The 17,567-nt window shown below is 40.1% G+C and overlaps 1 long non-coding RNA gene across 5 annotated transcripts in view; it reads right to left on the reverse strand.

Moving 5' to 3' along the window:
• Positions 1–383: 383 nt before the first annotated feature.
• Positions 384–17,567, reverse strand: part of LOC144457003 (uncharacterized) — a 28,685-nt gene continuing 11,501 nt past the window's right edge. For 3 of the 5 annotated variants that reach the window (XR_013486262.1, XR_013486260.1, XR_013486263.1), the window contains 2 exons: positions 14,132–14,337; positions 384–1,871 (listed from right to left, as the gene is read on the reverse strand). This is a non-coding gene — a long non-coding RNA (uncharacterized LOC144457003). Of the gene's footprint in view, positions 1,872–7,294; positions 7,393–14,131; positions 14,338–17,567 lie in introns of all 5 variants that reach the window. The other 2 variants (XR_013486261.1, XR_013486264.1) reach the window with 2 other exon arrangements.

Here is a 17,567-nt window from a genome sequence, read left to right on the forward strand (position 1 = left end):
TGTATTCCTTACACTGCTCATCCTAGCACTTACCATGCAGATGCCATGTATACCATGTATATCTCTTCTTGGACTACCATCTGGCTGATGGCAGGGACTGTGTCTTATAGAAACAATTTATTAAGTTCTTTATGCTTACACAAGGCTTTAAATGTATTATCTTATTTGGTCTTTACAACAACCTTCTGGTGCAGGTTGTATATCTTCTGGACTTACTGCATGAGAATGTGAAGGGCTATAGTGGAGAAAGGACTTGATTGGCTTTGTTGGGGAGAACCAGGAGGATGAGTGGGTAGCTGCAAAAAAGGCCATTTGATGTTTAATGTCAGGAAAATAAGTTCTAATAATTCCATTTAGAACTGTCTAAAATAGAATGGCATTACTTTAAAAATTTTTTAATTTATTTATTTTTAGTTTTCAGCATTCACTTTTATAAGATTTTGAGTTCTAAAATTTTCCCACTCTTTTCCTTCCCCCCTCCCCAGGGCGGTATGCAATCTGATATACGATATATGTACAATCATATTAAACATATTTCCACATTAACCACATTGTGAAAGAAGAATCAGAACTGAACGGAAAAATAACAAGAAAGAAAAAGCAACAGAAAAAAGAGCAAATAGTATGCTTCGATCTGCATTCAGACTCCATAGTTTGTCCTCTGGATATGAACAGCATTTTCCATCATGAGTCTTTTAGAATTCTCTTAGCTCATTGCATTGCTGAGAAGAGCTACATCTATCAAAGTTGGTCATAGCACAATGTTGCTGTTACTGTGTACAGTGTTCTCCTGGTTCTGCTCATTTCACTCAGCATCAGTTCAGGTAAGTCTTTCCAGGTTTTTCTAAAATCTGTCTGCTCACCATTTCTTATAGAACAATATTATTCCATTACATTCATATACCATGACTTGTTCGGTCATTCCCCAGTTGATGGACATCCCCTCAGTTTCCAATTCTTTGCCACCACAGAAAGAGCTACTATAAATACTTTTGTACAAATAGGTCCTTTTCCATTTTTTATGATTTCTTTTGGATACAGACCTAGTGGTGATATTGCTGGATCAAAGAGTATGCACAGCTTTATAGCCCTTTGGACATAGTAGAACAGGCCTCCTTTTTTTTTTTGTTTGTTTTTGTTTTTAGGCAATTGGGGTTAAGTGACTTGCCCAGGATCACACAGCTAGTAAGTGTCAAGTGTTTGGTCTGAGGCCGGATTTAAACTAAGGTCCTTCTGATTTCAAGGGCCATGCTCTATCCACTGTGCCACCTAGCTGCCCCTAGAACAGGCCTCCTTAAGAGGTGTCAGTTTCCCTCTCCTTGAGATCTTCAAGTGGAACCAGGGTAATCACTTATCTAGCATGTTATGATGATGATTCATTTGGGGTACAGCTCAGACCAGATTGCAAGAGGTCCCTTGCAATCCTCCAATTCTGTGATCTCTATTTTACAGATGAGGAAACTGAGACTCAGAGAAGTTTCCTGTTTCCTGAGATCACATAGCTAGCAAGTGGTAAGTTTATAACTCAAACCTGAGTCTTTTGATCCCAAGGACAGGCAATTCCTTCTGTTTCCCACAGAACGTAACACAGTGCTTGGTGTTCTTGGACACTTGGTGAAAATTTATTGGTTTATTGATACTGGTGTTCAGCCCTGCAAAAGTCCCATGGAAGAAGTAAGAAGTGGAGAAAATGAAGGCTAGATTTGCCCTGCTCACCTAATGAATCAGTCAGAGAGCCAGATGTGACTCTAATTTAAAGTCTTATGCTTCATTTCTTGATCTGAAAGGTTTTCACTTCCATGCTTCTCTTGCTCATGGGCCCATTTTCTCATGTGAACAAGAAATTTTCAATTGTCATCACATTAAGGTGCCTAATTCAAAGAAAATTCAAGTGTAAATTAAAATTGCCCTCTAGTTCTTTATTTAGGTTTTAGAAGTAGAACCTTGCTTTCAATTGAGTCTGCATTGTTGGAATAAGGCATTCCAAGTGGTAAAAGAGAATCTTTCTTTGGTAGTATAAAATAGAACATTCTATTATAAGGACATAAGATTAGTTCATAGCAGAAGCATAGTCTATCGAATGGAACCTGATATATGTATTCATAGATGTGTATGTGTTATGCGTATGTATGATATATTATATATTACATATGTGTACTGAGGATATCCCAAACATCTTAGTTCAGGTTTAAACTTTGATTGTATTTGTTTGTGTATATACATTTTCTTCTTCATTTTTCTTTTGTACTTCAATGGATTTGTGATGCATGTAGTCTATATAGATATCCTTTCAACAGTAGAGATTTCAATTTATCCGGATCTTCTCAGACTATGTGATTCTTGTCCATATTCTTAGATACTACACAGACTATCCACCCACTCTTCTAAAGGCCTTCCTTTGTCTTTTTTAGATTTTGTGCAGCAGTAGTACATTCGGCAGGCAGCCGAGTGGCTCAGAGAGTAGAGCACTGGGGCTTGGATTCAGGAAGACCCAAGTTCAAATTTGGTTTCAGACCCTTACTAGTTGTGTGACTCTGGGCAAATCATGGAACCTCTGTTTGCCTTAATCCCTTGGAGAAGGAAATGACACACTACTCCAGAATCTGTACCAAGAAATACCCATGGACAGTATTGGCATGCTATGGTCCATGGGATTGCCAAGAGTTGGATACAACTGAACAACAAAAGTACATTTGGTCTGTTCATCTTTTATCATCTGATCTGACTCGCCCCCAATCATCCAATTTCTCAGTGATATCCCTATGCCACTTCTGAAGTATAGATGATCATTGGAAATATGTTGCTATCTTCTTGAACCTTGCATGTATAAACTGTAGTTTAGCCTAACTCCCCTCAACCTCTAAAGAATCTAGGCACGTAGAGATGGGATCTTATCTTAGAGGCTGATCCCAAAGGATTATTTTCTTTTTAACTTGTTCTCACCCAGAATTTACTCCAGGAAAATCTTCAAATATATCTTAGCTATAGCTCATTTCTAGTTTTCCCCAAATGTTGGCAATTGGAGTCCCAAGCTCCTACTTAGACACTCAAAGAGGCAAATGCATATTGGGTTTATCTTACTTCACAGAAAGAACATAGGATGTAGAGTACTCGTAGGAACACATAAGCAGATAAAGAAAACAGATACTCAAATGACATATAAGTTCTCCTCAAAAGGGAATTGAATTTAAGATTGCCAGCAGGTCAACTCCTTGACGTTTCAGTGAGTTCCTCTTTTCTGCAGGGTCCTACACAGTTCCTCTAAATCTCTTAGTAATGTTTGTGCATGTGTATGTGTGTATTGTGCGCGCGCGCGTGTGTGTGTGTGTGTGTGTGTGTGTGTGTGTGTGTTTGGATTCCTCATAGAAAGTAAGTGCTTTAAGGCTACTAATCAAGTGGTTCCCTTCCATCGGACCCACCCTATCTGAGCAAAGGCATAGAGAGGGTGAGGGCAGAAAGAGAATGGGTGGCAAAGAATACTCCAATTTAGCTAAAATATGGGAAGGGACATAATATGGGATAAGGTTTGGTGGATAAGTTGTAGCCAGATTATAAAGGGCATCAAATGCCAGAAGCAGACATTCATGCATTGTTATGACAATGCATTGAAGATTTTTTAGTAAAGGTGATATAAGCGTAGAGGTGCATTAGTAAGATTACCTGGGAAGTCCGGTGGAAAATGGCCTAGAGACGGAAGAGCTTGGATACAATAACATTTATATAGGAATCATTCAAATTCACATAGTGTTTCAAGGTTTTGAAAGCACTTTCCTCACAAATAGATAAATAGGACAAATATTACTCTCCTTGTCTTACAGAAGGAAAAACTGAGGCCCTGAGAGGGTAACTTGCCTCTGGTTATCCAGCAAGCAAGCATCTGAGGTGACATTTAACCATTTACAAAGTTCTTTATAGGATTATCTCATCTGAGGCCTCAGTGGTGTAAATTGTTATATACAGTCACAAGGACTAGTCTCCTCATTACACTTTTGAAGAAACTGGACCCCAAAGAGGTTAAGAATCTAACCAAAAGTTGTATAGCAAGTAAGAGTCAGAGATGAGATTTGAAATCACTCCCATTAGAAATCTAGCCATCCTTTCCCCACATCTATTGCTTCTGTCCTGGAAACAATTAAGAGACTATTGTGATAGTTTGGGCCAGAAGAGATGAAGGCCTAACCTTGGATGGGTGTGGAAAGTAGAGATAGGATATGGAAGATATTGAGGACGTAGAAATTACAGGATTGGGTAACTGATTGGATTGTGTGAGGAAGAAGAAAGAATCAAAGATAACTCTAAGGTATATGTCTCAGTGAATGAGAAGATGGTAGTGCTATTTGTAGAAATGGAAAAAGGATTAAAAAAATTTTTTTTTGGGTAGCATTTATATAGTGCTTTAAGGTTTGCAAAGCACTTTACAAATATTATCACGTGTTATCTTCAAAACAACTTTGAGAGGTAGGGGCTATTATCACAAACATTTTCCACACGAGGAAAAATGAGACCAACAGAAGTTAAATGACTTGCCCAAGGTCACAGAACATAACTAGGCTGGAGTTTAATTCAATTCTTCCTGACTCCAGGTCCACTGCTTGATCCACTATGTCATTGGAGGTAAGTTTAGTTTAGGGTTTTTGTTTTTCTTTTGCATTTCGATCTTGAGTTGCTAGTGGGATAACCAAGTGAGATATTGAGAGGGCAGATGGACTATTAGAATATGGAACTGGAAATCTGGGCAGAGGTTGAGGATGGAGATATAGATTTAGTAGTATTCTGTATAGAGTATTCTGAAAAAAGAGTAAAACTACCAAGAGTAGAAAGTGAAGCATCTAACAGAATCCTGGTGTACCTCCATACTTAAGGGACAAGAAGAAGATGAAGACTCAGCAAAGGAGATAAAGCAGAGAACCATAAGGGGAGCCTGTCATGGAAGCCAAAGGATCGAAAGATACCAAGAAGGAAGGGCGGTTCCGAGTCTTATATGACGCCAAAATCAAGGTGGAAGCAAATAGAAAAAAGATTTTGTGCCAAAAGTGCTCAATTTGGTGACCGTTGAAAGCTATTTCAGTAGAGTGGTGGGTATACCAAAATGTAATGGGCTGTAAAGTGGTGGTGAGGAGATACTGATGAGCATTTCTAGGAATTTGCCAATGTATATGCAGAGAAATATAGAACAACAGTATGAAACTACAGCTTATACATGGAAGTTTCAGAAGATTGCAACACATTTCCAATGATAATCTGGGGTGTGTGGTGTGTGTGTGTGTGTGTGTGTGTGTGTGTGTGTGTGTTTAAAAGGAAGGTTTAGACCCTGAGTTTTTGTAGGATGAGGAAAGCCCCAAAATGAGAGAATGAAGTTGTATAAGAGGACATGATGATAGATGACCCAAGGTCAGGGAAGGTGCAGGAACAGATGGGATGAGGGGTGAAAAGTGAGACACACATTTTGGGTGGCTTGTGGTTCAGTTGTTTTTTAGTCATGTCTGACTCTTCGTGACCTCACTTGGGGTTTTCTTGGCAAAGATACTGGAGTGGTTTGCCATTTCTAAACTGACACTTAAGAATTAGGCATTTTATTGCCATCATTGTTACTGACTTTCCAAGTCATTTTTTCTTTTCTTCACCCCAGTTTCTCTATTGCTTAATTGGAAATAATAATAAAATTCGCCATCATCCAGCACATAGTAGATAATAATAGCTGACATTTATATAGTGCTTTAAGGTTTGCAAAGTGCTTTACCTCCATTATCTCATTTGAGCTGAGGCTATAAATAATAATGATAGCTCACACTTCTATAGCACTTTGTAGAATGCTTTCTTCACAACAATTCTTGGAGGTAGGCGATATTCGTATTATCATTCCCATTTTACAGATGATCATATTGGAGGAGGTCACAGACAGGTTAAGCGATTTACCTATATGCAAAACAGCAGGGTAAGTGTCAGAGATGGGATAAGAACTTCTAATTAAGAATTCTTTCCAGAATACCTCACAGTCCACACATCCTAAATGTCAAGTGTCTCCCTAAGAAGTTGAACTACTGTCTGAATATAATGCAAAGCATTTTAAAAACATAAGACCTCTTATTAACAGGAATGAAGTCACTTTCTTATCATAGTTCACACACATGTGTACATATGTATACATACATGTATAGACAAACTACATATATCTTTCCATGCATGTGTATAAACATATTGTGTATATGCATGTATACACATCTGTATGTATATATGTATGTGTGTGTGTGTGTGTGTGTGTGTGTATTTTGTTATTGTTGTTGTTCTTGTTAGTTACTTAGTTGTTTCAGTCATGTCCAGCTCTTTGTGAGGGGTTTCTTGGCAAAGATACTGGAGTGGTTTGCCATTTCCCTCTCCAGCATGTATATGTATATGAGTGTATGTACACACATATGATAGTAGAAGACAGCAACATTTATTAAATATCTACTGAGTAAGTCTTGGTCTAAGTAAGCTCTAGGAAAGAGGGTTATTTAGATAAAAGAGTTCTTACCCTCAAGGAATTTAGTTGTGTTCATATAGTTCCTGGGTGTGTCTTGGCAGGTAGACTCCCAAGTATTTTATATTGTCTACAGTTATTTTAAAAGGTATTTCTCTTTCAACCTCTTGCTGCTTGACTTTGATGGTAATATATAGAAATGCTGATGATTTATGAGGGTTTGTTTGTATCCTACAATTTTGCTAAAGTTGTTCATTATTTTAACTAGTTTTTTTAGTCGATTCCTCAGGATTCTCTAAATATACCATCATTTCATCTGCAAAGATAGTTTTGTTTCCTCATTATCTATTCTAATTCCTTCCATTTCTTTTTCCTTTCTTATGCTCAAGGAATTGAGAATCATAGCTCTAGAGTTAAAAAGGCCTTCCTTATTTTATGGATATGGAAACTGGGCTGAAAGAGAATAAGTGACTTTATCTAAGGTTACATGGGCAATAAGTGACAGAGGTAGAAATTAAACCCAGATCTTCTGACTCAGGAGCCAGTGTTCTTTCCCTTGTACTTCTTAAAATCTAATATACCATAAAGACACAAAGTCAGATAATGCTAATGCACAATATTCCATGACAGACATAATAGAAAGCTCTAATAGAACTAAGTGCTCTAAGGGGTCAAAGTGAAGTTCAGGGGCCTCCTGGAGAGATGATGTTTGAGTTAGGCTTTAAAGGCTAGGTAGATAGCTGAAGAAGGAGAAGGAGGGAAATCCAGGTATAAAATTTTAAAAAAAGAAACTCAGGCTCACAAAGATAAAATAATTTGTTCATGGCTGTATACCTGGTCAATTTTGCAGGCAGGATTCAAATTCATGCTTAAATTTGATTCTAGATCTTTCCTGCCTCCAAATCCAGTTCTTTTTCCAGGATATCTGTTCCCTGTATAAAGAACAGACAGATAAAAGGCCCAGAGCCAGGATGAGCCAGGTTGAGCCAGGAGATGCAACCAATCAATCGATAAACATTTATTAAGAGTCTGTTATATGTCAGATACTGTCCTAGGTGTTGAGGGGACAAAGACAAAACATAAATTAATCCCTAATTTCAAGGAGCTTACATTCTAACTAGAGGTGACAGCATGAATGTTTATATAGAACATACATAAATGTATATACATATGTACATGTATATACATATGTATCCATGTACATGCATACGTAAATATACACATGCATACACATACATAGCACTGTTATATGTATTATTATGCTGTTTTATATGTGTATATATGTGTCAAATTAAACACAAGGTAGTTAAATACAAAGAAGGAAATAGGGATTTATTAAGCTCCTATTATGTGCCAGGCACTGTGCTAAGCGCTTTACAAATATTATCTAATTTTGATGTTCACAACAATGCTGGGAGGTAGGTGTTGTTATGACTCCTATTTTACAGATAAGGAAACTGAGGCACATAGAGGTTAAGTGACTCGCCCAAGGTCACACAGCTAGTTAAGTGTCTGAAGCCATATTTGAATTCAAGTCTCCCTGACTACAGGTCCAGTGCTCTATCTGTTGTGCCACCTGGTTGCAAGGATGGGGAGGAAAGAGAACAAAGAGGTGGGGATGGATTGAAGGAAGGGCTTCAGGTAAAAGTTGGTCTGAATTGTGTCTTGAAGGAAGTGGGGGATCCTATGAGGTGGACGTGAAGGAGGGCATTTCAAGAATGAGAAAACCCATGCCAAGGCCCAGAGGTAAGAAATGGAATTCCGTCTGTGAGAAATTGAGAGAACACCAGTTTGATTGGATCAGAGAGTGCTGGAAAGGGAAGATTGTGTAATGACACAGGACATACTGGCTGGGGCCAGGTTATGAAAGGTCCTAAAAGTCATACAAAGGAGGTGATATTTTTATTATAGAAGCAATAAATAAGGAGCTGATGAATGTGGACTTAAGATAGTTAACCATAGGGTCAGGATTTGGAAGAGAAGAAAGTAAAATCAGAGAAGAGATAAAGAGCCTGAAAAACTGCTTAGAGGTGGAGGGATTGGAGGTTGTGACCAAGGTGAAGAATAGGTTTAGGAAGGACAAGACATAGAGACAGATGGCATGATAGAAGGTTATAGTCAGGTACAGCAATGGCAGAGTTTTTGATCAAGGATATGAAGCACTTGGGGGTAGCTGTGAGATCCAGGGTACCACCAATCATGTGTTGCTGAGGTAGAGGGAAGTTTCATGGGGTATGAGGAGACTGAGGACCTGGGAACATGAAAGATACAGTTCCCTAATATTAAGGCAGTAGTTGGGGAGGAAAGGGAGGGGCTGAAGTCACTTGGAAAGGAAGGGAAATGACCTAGGGGCTGGTAAACAGCAGCCACCATAACCTGTATTGGGCAAACAACTTAAATAGTTAAATTCAAAGGGAAAGAGGTTGCCGAATGATTACAACAAAGGGAGTCTGGAAGACTCCACAGTGAGTGTCTGGGGTTGGTGGAGGACCAAGAAAGGTTCAGAGTCATTCAGGTTAGCCAGGGGTGTGCTGAAACCAGCTGAAACCAGCTCTCTGCTAAAATTTCATGTTTGCATTTACACCTCTAAAATCAGCAGCTGCTATATATCATGACTTGATTTATTGTTATGTTGATTGCCCTAGACTTAAGAAAACATGGAGAAAATGTTATGAGTGCAAATTAAATTTAAAAGTGTGCTTGGCATATTTTTCCCACCAGAAAACTGGTTGTTAAACATTTACCAGCACACTCCTGAGTTCAGTTGAAATGTAGAATGTGAGGTTAGGTGGTGCAGTGGATAGAGTGCAACACCTAGGGTCAGGAAGACTCATCTTCCTGCGTCAAATCTAGACTCAGACACTTAATAGCTGTGTGACCCTGGGCAAGTAGCTTAACACTGTTGCCTCAGTTTCCTCATCTATAAAATGAGCTGGAGAAGGAAATGGCAAACCACTCCAGCGTCTTTGCCAAAAAAACAAAACAAAACAGAAACAAACCCTAAATGGGGTCATGAAGCCACAACTGAAAAATGACTGAACAACAACAAGAAAAATGAGAGGAAAGGAATGATATGAGATGAGGCTTGAAAAGTAGAGCAGAGTAAGATCGTGGAATATCTTAGGTGTCCGGTAGAGGAATCTGAACTTTATCAGTAGACATTATGGATCTACTGAAGATTTTATAGCAGAGAAGTGACATAGGTATTTATTGTTGGTCAGTTGTGTCCCACTTTTCCTAAGGAAACAGAAGCAAAAAGGGTTAAACGACTTGCCCAGGGCCACATGGCTAAGTGTCTGAGGTCAGATTTGAACTCAAGATGATGAGTCTTCCTGACTCTAAGACCAGCACTCTATCCACTGAGCCACCTAGCTGTCAGGTATACTGAAAAAAAACTATTCTGAAAGCAATATGAAAGATAGACTGAACTAGAGATGTATTGGAAGCAAGAAGAACTATAAAGAAATGTTTGAGGTCATCTAGGTGATGGTAATAAGGCTCTATACCAGAGTTGTATCTGTGGGAATAGAGAGGAGAGGATGAGCTGGGAGACATTTTGGAGATGTAATGGACAAGACCTTGTAACTGATTGTAACTTTGGGGTAACTTTGATCCTTCCTTCTCCCTCACCTCTTATATCTGAATTTAGAAGAAAAATGATGGCGCAAGAGGTCAAAATAGTGAATTCAGAAGGAATGCATTTAGAGGGAACAGTATAATAAACTTACTTCTGGACATGTTGGGGTTGGGATGCCTGCGGGGCACCCAGGTGGAGATGCTCTATGGGTACTTGAGGCAAATCCATCATTCTTAAGAAAGGTCAAGTCTGAAATGGCATATTTTGGAGTCATTTGCATAAAGAGAGTGACTAAGATTGGTTTTGTTTTTAGGCAGTGGGGTTAAGTGACTTGCCCAGGGTCACACAGCTAGTAAGTGTTATGTGTCCAAGGCCAGATTTGAACTCAGGTCCTCTTGAATCCAGGGCTGGTGCTCTATCCACTGCACCACCTCGCTGCCCCCTATAACTAAGATTGTTGAAAGAGTGAATGTAGAAATAAAAGAAGACTCAAGACTGATCCAGGTGGGGAATACCCATAGTAAGGAGTTGGGAAGACAATGAAGAATCAAAGGATCGGGTAGAATTAGGAAGGTAACTAGGCAATGTGCTATCTATGGAATTGATCAATCAACTCACAAGCATTCATTAGGCACTGTCCTAGGCTCTGGGATTACAAAGACAAAATATTATAGTTCCAGCCCTCAAGGAACTTACATTCTTTTGCGGGAGACTTATACATAAGTGTATACGATATGTGTAAAAAATAAATGCAAAGTAGTTTTAGGCAGTACAGCTGGAAGCTGGGAAAGTTCGCATGTAGAAGGTCACACCTGAACAGAGAGTTTTAAAGAAAACAAGAGATACTTAGAGGTGAGGAGGGAATGCCCAGATACCACCCTCTACAAAGCATCAAAATTCTGGTATTAAATTCTCTTTAGGAAAAACAAACAAACAAAACATCAGTTGTTAATAAAGTAAAATATTGTATTAAGTTCCTGAAATGTCTGCCCTTTCTCTCCACAGGAATGGCTTCCATCAACTTCATTGGCTCCAGGGTCAAATGTCATATTTAACTGTGAAAGCTTATAGGGGCCGTGTAAGTCCTTGTGTTAGTGAAATACCAAACAGAATGAAAGAATCTGACTGCAAAGGAAATATGTCTGAAGGCAAAATGGGAGGGGCTCTTACTTGTGATCCTTTCATAGTGGAAAGAACTCCATGTCTTCAAAAGATGTGCAAACCAGAGGTGAATTCTCCTACTCCTGAATATCTGCATTCACCTGTATATTCGACCAGATCTAAGATCCTTTGAGATGTTGAACTATTTAATCTCTGGTCTGGTTTTTGGAGATAGTTTAGGCTGATTAATCTAAATTAGAATCACTATAGAAGTAATGAGTAGCCCCAGAAAGCCTAGAAATTATCCTATGATGTCTCTTGATTGCTACGATGGGTCTGCTAAGGTATTGACAGCAATAAGAAAAAACTCTTTCCTCCCTGTTCTTTCATAAAATAAAATGTAGCTAGCTGGAACAAAATGCTGTCTGCTTTGAAGTTGGAAGTGATCAATCATCTAAGAAAAGAGGGGAGCCAGTCTGAGGAAAGAAAATTCTGCTTGGGAATGCTCTAGCAAGGATCCTATCTGCTGAAGGGGATAAGCAAGGTCATACTGCCCCTGTAAGCCAAGCACCGTAGGGATCCTTGAGCCTCCAGGGGTGGGAAGAGAAGAATGAATCCAGCCCCACTTTGGGAGGCAGCTCCTTGGCTTTGCTGCCAATGCCCAGTGACAGCAACTGCTAGGGCCCTTTGCAATGTGGCGAATGTCACAGGCTTATATGAGTTCTGTTGGATGAGGAGTGGGAACAAGCAGCCAGCCTCTGACGTTCTGAAACTGTCTGACCCCTGGAGGACACTTTCCCTTCCCTCCCAGTGACAAAAACCACCAGGAACCACAAGAAAGCCTTGTGACCTTGACACTCATATAACGGCACTCCTGCAGCTATGTTGGACGTGAGCCAGCCAAGAGTCCTCTTGAGGGCTCTGTGCCCTGGGTAGTGTGGAACGGAAAGAGATAGAAGTCGGAGGCCTGGGAGCAATGTGGCCTGATGATCAAAGGAGACAGTATTTGTAAGTGCTTAGCACGATGCCCGGTACCTCGTGGGCACTTAATAAATGCTTATTTCCTTCCCTTCCCCCATCCTCCCTTCATGTTAGCATGGCCCCTGAGGACTGACCTAGGAGAAATAGGTGGAAAATACAAAAAAAGCCCATGTAGGTGTGGTGTCAGAGAAAAAGAAAAACAAACAAAAAAAACTTCTTAACAATTCGAGCTCTTCAGAGGTGGACAGTGGGCTGCCTTGGGAGGGGGTGGGAGTAGTCCTCCTCACCTGGAGGTTCTCAAGCAAAACCTAGCAGACAACTAGTCTGGTATTTTGTAGAGAAAGTCCTTATTCAGGCTTTTAATAGAAAGCCTCTCAGGTGCCTTCCAACTTTGAGATTCTGTGAATGTAGATCTGTAGTGGAGTAGAAAAGAATATGGCTCTCCCTGCTCCAAGGCTTTCTCCAGTCCACTCCGTCTTCTCCTCAACTGCCAATAATCTTCCAGAAGTGCTGGTCTAACCACCTCACCTCTCTACTCAGGAAATTCCATGGCTCCCTATTGCCTCCAGGATTGGTTTTTAAAGCCCTTCACAACCTGGTACCTTCCTACCTTTCCATTCTTTTTCTGCTTTACTCCCTTCCACGTATGCTATAAATGAGTAATGCTGATCTTACTGTTACACATGACATGTTTCTCCTTTAGATTCTGCCTTTTCACTGGTTGTCCCTCAGGCTTGTGATGCTCCTTCAAGGCTACTCAAATGCAAACTCTACAAGAAGCCTTTCCTGGCCCTTCTTCATTGCCTCCCTCTTACTCCTTCCCAGTGGCTATCCTTCTCCCAGTCTCCCCCCCCCCCATATATGTACACACACACACACACACATATACATACACACATATACGTGTGTATATGTGTGTACACGTGCATGTGTGATATATAAAATTATACATATAAATACAACTACACATGAGCATGTGCACATGTGCGCATACACAAACACACACGTATATAATCTCAGAAGAAAGGCAGGTACTAGGAGAGGGTGGGGGATAGAGCAAGGAGGGCCAGGAAAGGCCTCTTCTAAGGTGTTGGATTTGAGTAGTCTTGAAGGAGGGAGAACATTTCAGACCTGAGGGTCAGCCAGTGAAAAAGGCAGAATCCAAAGACAGAATATCTTTAGTATGAGGAACAGTAGAGCCAGCATCACTGCATCTTAGCATATGTACTTACAGGCACACATACACCCATGATATCTATCTTTCTAGTATTCTCTTTCTCTCTCTATGTAGCTCTTGTATATACCTAGTTGTTTGTGTAGCATCTCCCCCATTAGAATGTGAGCTTCTTGAGGAAAGGGACTGTTTTTGACCTCTTCTGTTTTCCCAGTGCTTAGTGCCCTTCGTGGCACATAGTACGAGCTCATTAATGGTGCTCCATGACTGACTGTTGTTGAATGAATAGGCCAGTCAGGCCCTTCCACTGAGGAAGGGGACATGAAGATGAAGGATGAAAGATGGAGGCCAAGAGTTCAACCATATATTGCTACTACTACTATTGCTATTACTACTACCTAGCTAGCTATAATTTCTATAGCACCACAAGATTTTCAAAGCACTTTACATATATTATTTCATTTGATTCTCATAACAACTATGTGAGGTAAGTTCTAGTATTATCTGCAATTTATAGATAAGGAAACTGAGTCTGAGAGAAGTTATGTGACTTGTCCAGGGTTACCTAATTAGTAAGTCCATGTTGTCCATGTTTCATCCAGAGGATCACCTGAGTAAAGTGTGCTACTAGGATGGAAATGACAGGATGGTGACTTAGTCGATGCAGTAATTTCTATCCCCTTAACTACTGATGTTAATTGTCATGTGACCAATGTCTGGATGACAATGAATCTATCAGATGAGCAAACCTCAACATATCCAGGGTATATAAGACCCTGAGGAGTTAGCTGGAGACTTAGTGATTCAATTTAATTCAATACAGTATGACAATACTTACTAGGCATCTGTGAAGAACAACAAGAAGAGAAAGGGGGGAAAGTCAAAGACTCGGTGGTGAAAACTGTTCCAATCTCATACGGTTCATCTCCACCCAAGGTTTCCATTGTGCAATTTGGGAGGCGAAGGTCTGGCCACACGGCCCCCCCCGGGATCTTGCTTTTGTTTCCTGGCCGGAATGAAACCTCTGAATTGGACTTCACACTGCTGTAAGCAAACAACGAGGAAGGAGACATATCCTGTTATATTTCCTGCGTCTTTTAAGTGTTTCTGATTACTCTCCAAGACAGCGTTTGCTTGGTTGTGGTTCCCTCTCTCTTTTCTTGCCTTTCCTTGTTCTCTCCTCTTAAAAAAATATGTAGACACTCTGCATGGTGATAATTAGGATGCAATGTTCCCTGGTAGTGGAAGAGTTTACTGTATGTGTAAAACAGATGTTTGCTACAGGAGGGATCAAACAGCCATGTAATAAAGTGCTGGTAGGAGCAACAGTGGGGCAGGAGGAGGGGAGAGGAGGAAGGAAGGGGAGGAAAGGAGGAAACAAGCATTTATTAAGCACCTATTGTATGTCAGGCACTGTGCTAAGCTCTTTACAAATATGATCTAATTTGTTCTTCACAACAACCCTGGCAAGTAGGTGTTATTGTTATCTCCATTTTATGGTTAAGGAAAATGAGACAGACAGAGGTTAAACGACTTTCCTAGGGTCAAACTAAGGCAAGCTAGTGGTGCAGTGGATAGACTGCTGGGCCTGGAGTCAGGAACACCTGAATTCAAATCTGGCCTCAGACACTAACTGTGTGACTTTGGGCAAGTCACTTAACCTCATTTGCCTCAGTTTCCTCATCTGTAAAAAGAGCTGGAAAAGGAAATGACAAACCATTGCAGTATCTTCACCAAGAAAACCCCAGATGGGGTCACAAAGAGTCAGATACAATTGAAATGACTAAATGACAACAGAGTCATACAGCTAATAAATGTCTGAGGTCAAATTTGAACTCAGGTCTTTCTGACTCCAGCACCAGCCCTCAATCCACTCACCCGAGTAGCTGCTTTTGTGGGGAGTGGAGAAGACAAGAATTCTTATTCACTAGACTCTAGTACATTGCTATATAAGTCTATATAAGTGCTCTATAAGTGGTTATTCCCAGCATTCCTCTATACATATACACATTGACTATTGCTATGAGCTGGTGAGTAGCATGCCAGTCAAAAAGCCCTGAGTTCAAATTTGGCCTTGACACTTACTAGCTGTGTGACCCTGAGCAAGTAACTTGACCCTGTTGTCCTCAGTTTCCTTATCTATAAAATGAGCTAGAGAAGGAAATGGCAAACCGTTCCAGTATCTTTGCCAAGAAAATCCCAAATGGGGGTACGAAGAGTCAGACATGACTGAAAATGACTGAACAAAGACATTGCTATAAGACTGAGGGATGACAGATTAACTTCATGGGATCCAAAGGTACTTGTGTTACACTAAGAAATCTAGAAGATGGTCTCTAGTTTGTTGTAATGGAACATATATGAACCTGGATGAGAATTGTACTATTGTAGGGAGATTGATGTATTAATTAATTAACTGATGAGTATTATGAAATACCTACTATGTTCCAGGCACTGTGCTAGATGAATGGGCTCCAAATACACAAAATGAAGTAATTCCTACTTTCACGGATCTCATAGTTAATTGATACTATATAATTTATATCTTATATATGTATAAATTATATATATATGCATGTATGTAGAGAATAAATACAAATACATAAATGGTTTAATATAACGTATAGGAGGAGAATGTTAACAGTTGGAGGAATCAGGAAGGGCTTCATGTAGAAAGTGGTGTTTAAGCTGTAGTTTAAAGGAAGAGAGGGAATCTATGAAGCAGGGATGTAGAAGGCATGGAAGACCTATGCAAAGAGAACAGAATTGAAGTTTCTGGGTATAAGGAGGCCTCTTTGGATCATTCTCTGTGGGAAGGTAAGTGATGTCAATGAGGCTGGAGAGACAGGGTAGGGTTGGGTTGAGAGACATGAGACTGCTATTAGCTTGCTGAAATGCTTTCTCCCCAGAGTCTTACTGATACAGCAACTTCCTTGACCTTATGGGAAGGCAACTTTGCAAAACCTTATGGTTCCTGATGTGGGAAATAGAGAGGGAAAGGGCATTGCTGCCATATTCAACTCTTACTATGGATACTGAAACCTTTTCTTAAGATATTTTAGCACTGAGCATTAGTCTGGTCCTCTTGGTAATGATACAGGGTGACATGCCCAGATGCGATCATATGCCAAACTTCACTGGGGGATTCGCTCAACATGATAAGGACTTTCCTCTGAATCTCTCTGTGTTCCTTGGGTACCTGTGGAGTCTAGGAAGTTGCCTTGTTATCCTCCATCTTGTAGCAACAATCAATAATTACATTTATCTCTACAACCTAGTGATACTGGCCTCTTTGTTGTTCCTCACACAAAACATTCCATCTCCAAAATCTAAGTACCTTCACTGGCTGTTGATCATGCCTGGAATTCTCCTTCCTCATCCCTGTCTCCTAGCTTCCTTGGCTTCTTTCAAATCTTAGCTAATGCCCCACCTTTTGCAAGAAGTCTCTCCCAATCCTTCTTAATCTTAATGCCTACAGTCTGAGACTAACCCCCAGTTTATCCTTTATCTATCTTGTTTGTATATAGCTGCTTGTAAGTTGTCTTCCCCATTAGACTGTTTTGTGCCTTTCTTTGTATCTCTATCACTTAGCACAATGTCTGGCACATGGCTGGTGCTCAATAAAAGCTAGTTGGCTGACTGATTTATCTAACATTTTATGGTTACAAAGGACTTCCCATACATCATCTCATTCAGTCCCCACAACAGGAGGGAGATGGTATATGCATCGATCTCCCAACTGTACAGTTTATAAACCTGAACTCAGAGATGCTCAGGGACTTTGCCTAAGGTCATCTGCTTAGCAAGTGGAAGAGAAGAGAATCAGGCCCAGGGCATCTGATTATGAGTCTGGTGCTGCTTTTATCAGGGCATAATTGCCTAAAGCACTAGAAATGTGACCATTTGGGGAATGGGGTGGGGAGAAGGGCAGAGGAGGAGTGTTGTCTGTAAGAAAGGTATACAAATTTGTAGCCTCTGATTAGGAACCAGTGGGATGAATTATGCATTTCAATGTTTTGGATGTCAACAAAACCCTACAATGAAAAAACAAAAAATATTCTATTGCCACGCAGAGTTTTCTCTGACATAAAAAGTAACTTTGAAAAGTGCAGGTCCCATTTTGATGTGTTTGAACTTGTTACTCTTCCTGGATTGTCCTTAGATAAAAGTCTCTGTTTAATCTATTGACAGGTAAGAAGAGTCTTTCAAAAGACTAATTCCACTTGGAGCAGTTGTTTTCATTGTTGATTTTCTATAATACAGATGTTTTTAGT

This window comes from Phascolarctos cinereus, unplaced genomic scaffold, assembly GCF_003287225.1.
Source record: "Phascolarctos cinereus isolate Bilbo 61053 unplaced genomic scaffold, phaCin_HiC Scaffold_4;HRSCAF=312, whole genome shotgun sequence".
NCBI classification, from domain to species: domain Eukaryota; kingdom Metazoa; phylum Chordata; class Mammalia; order Diprotodontia; family Phascolarctidae; genus Phascolarctos; species Phascolarctos cinereus.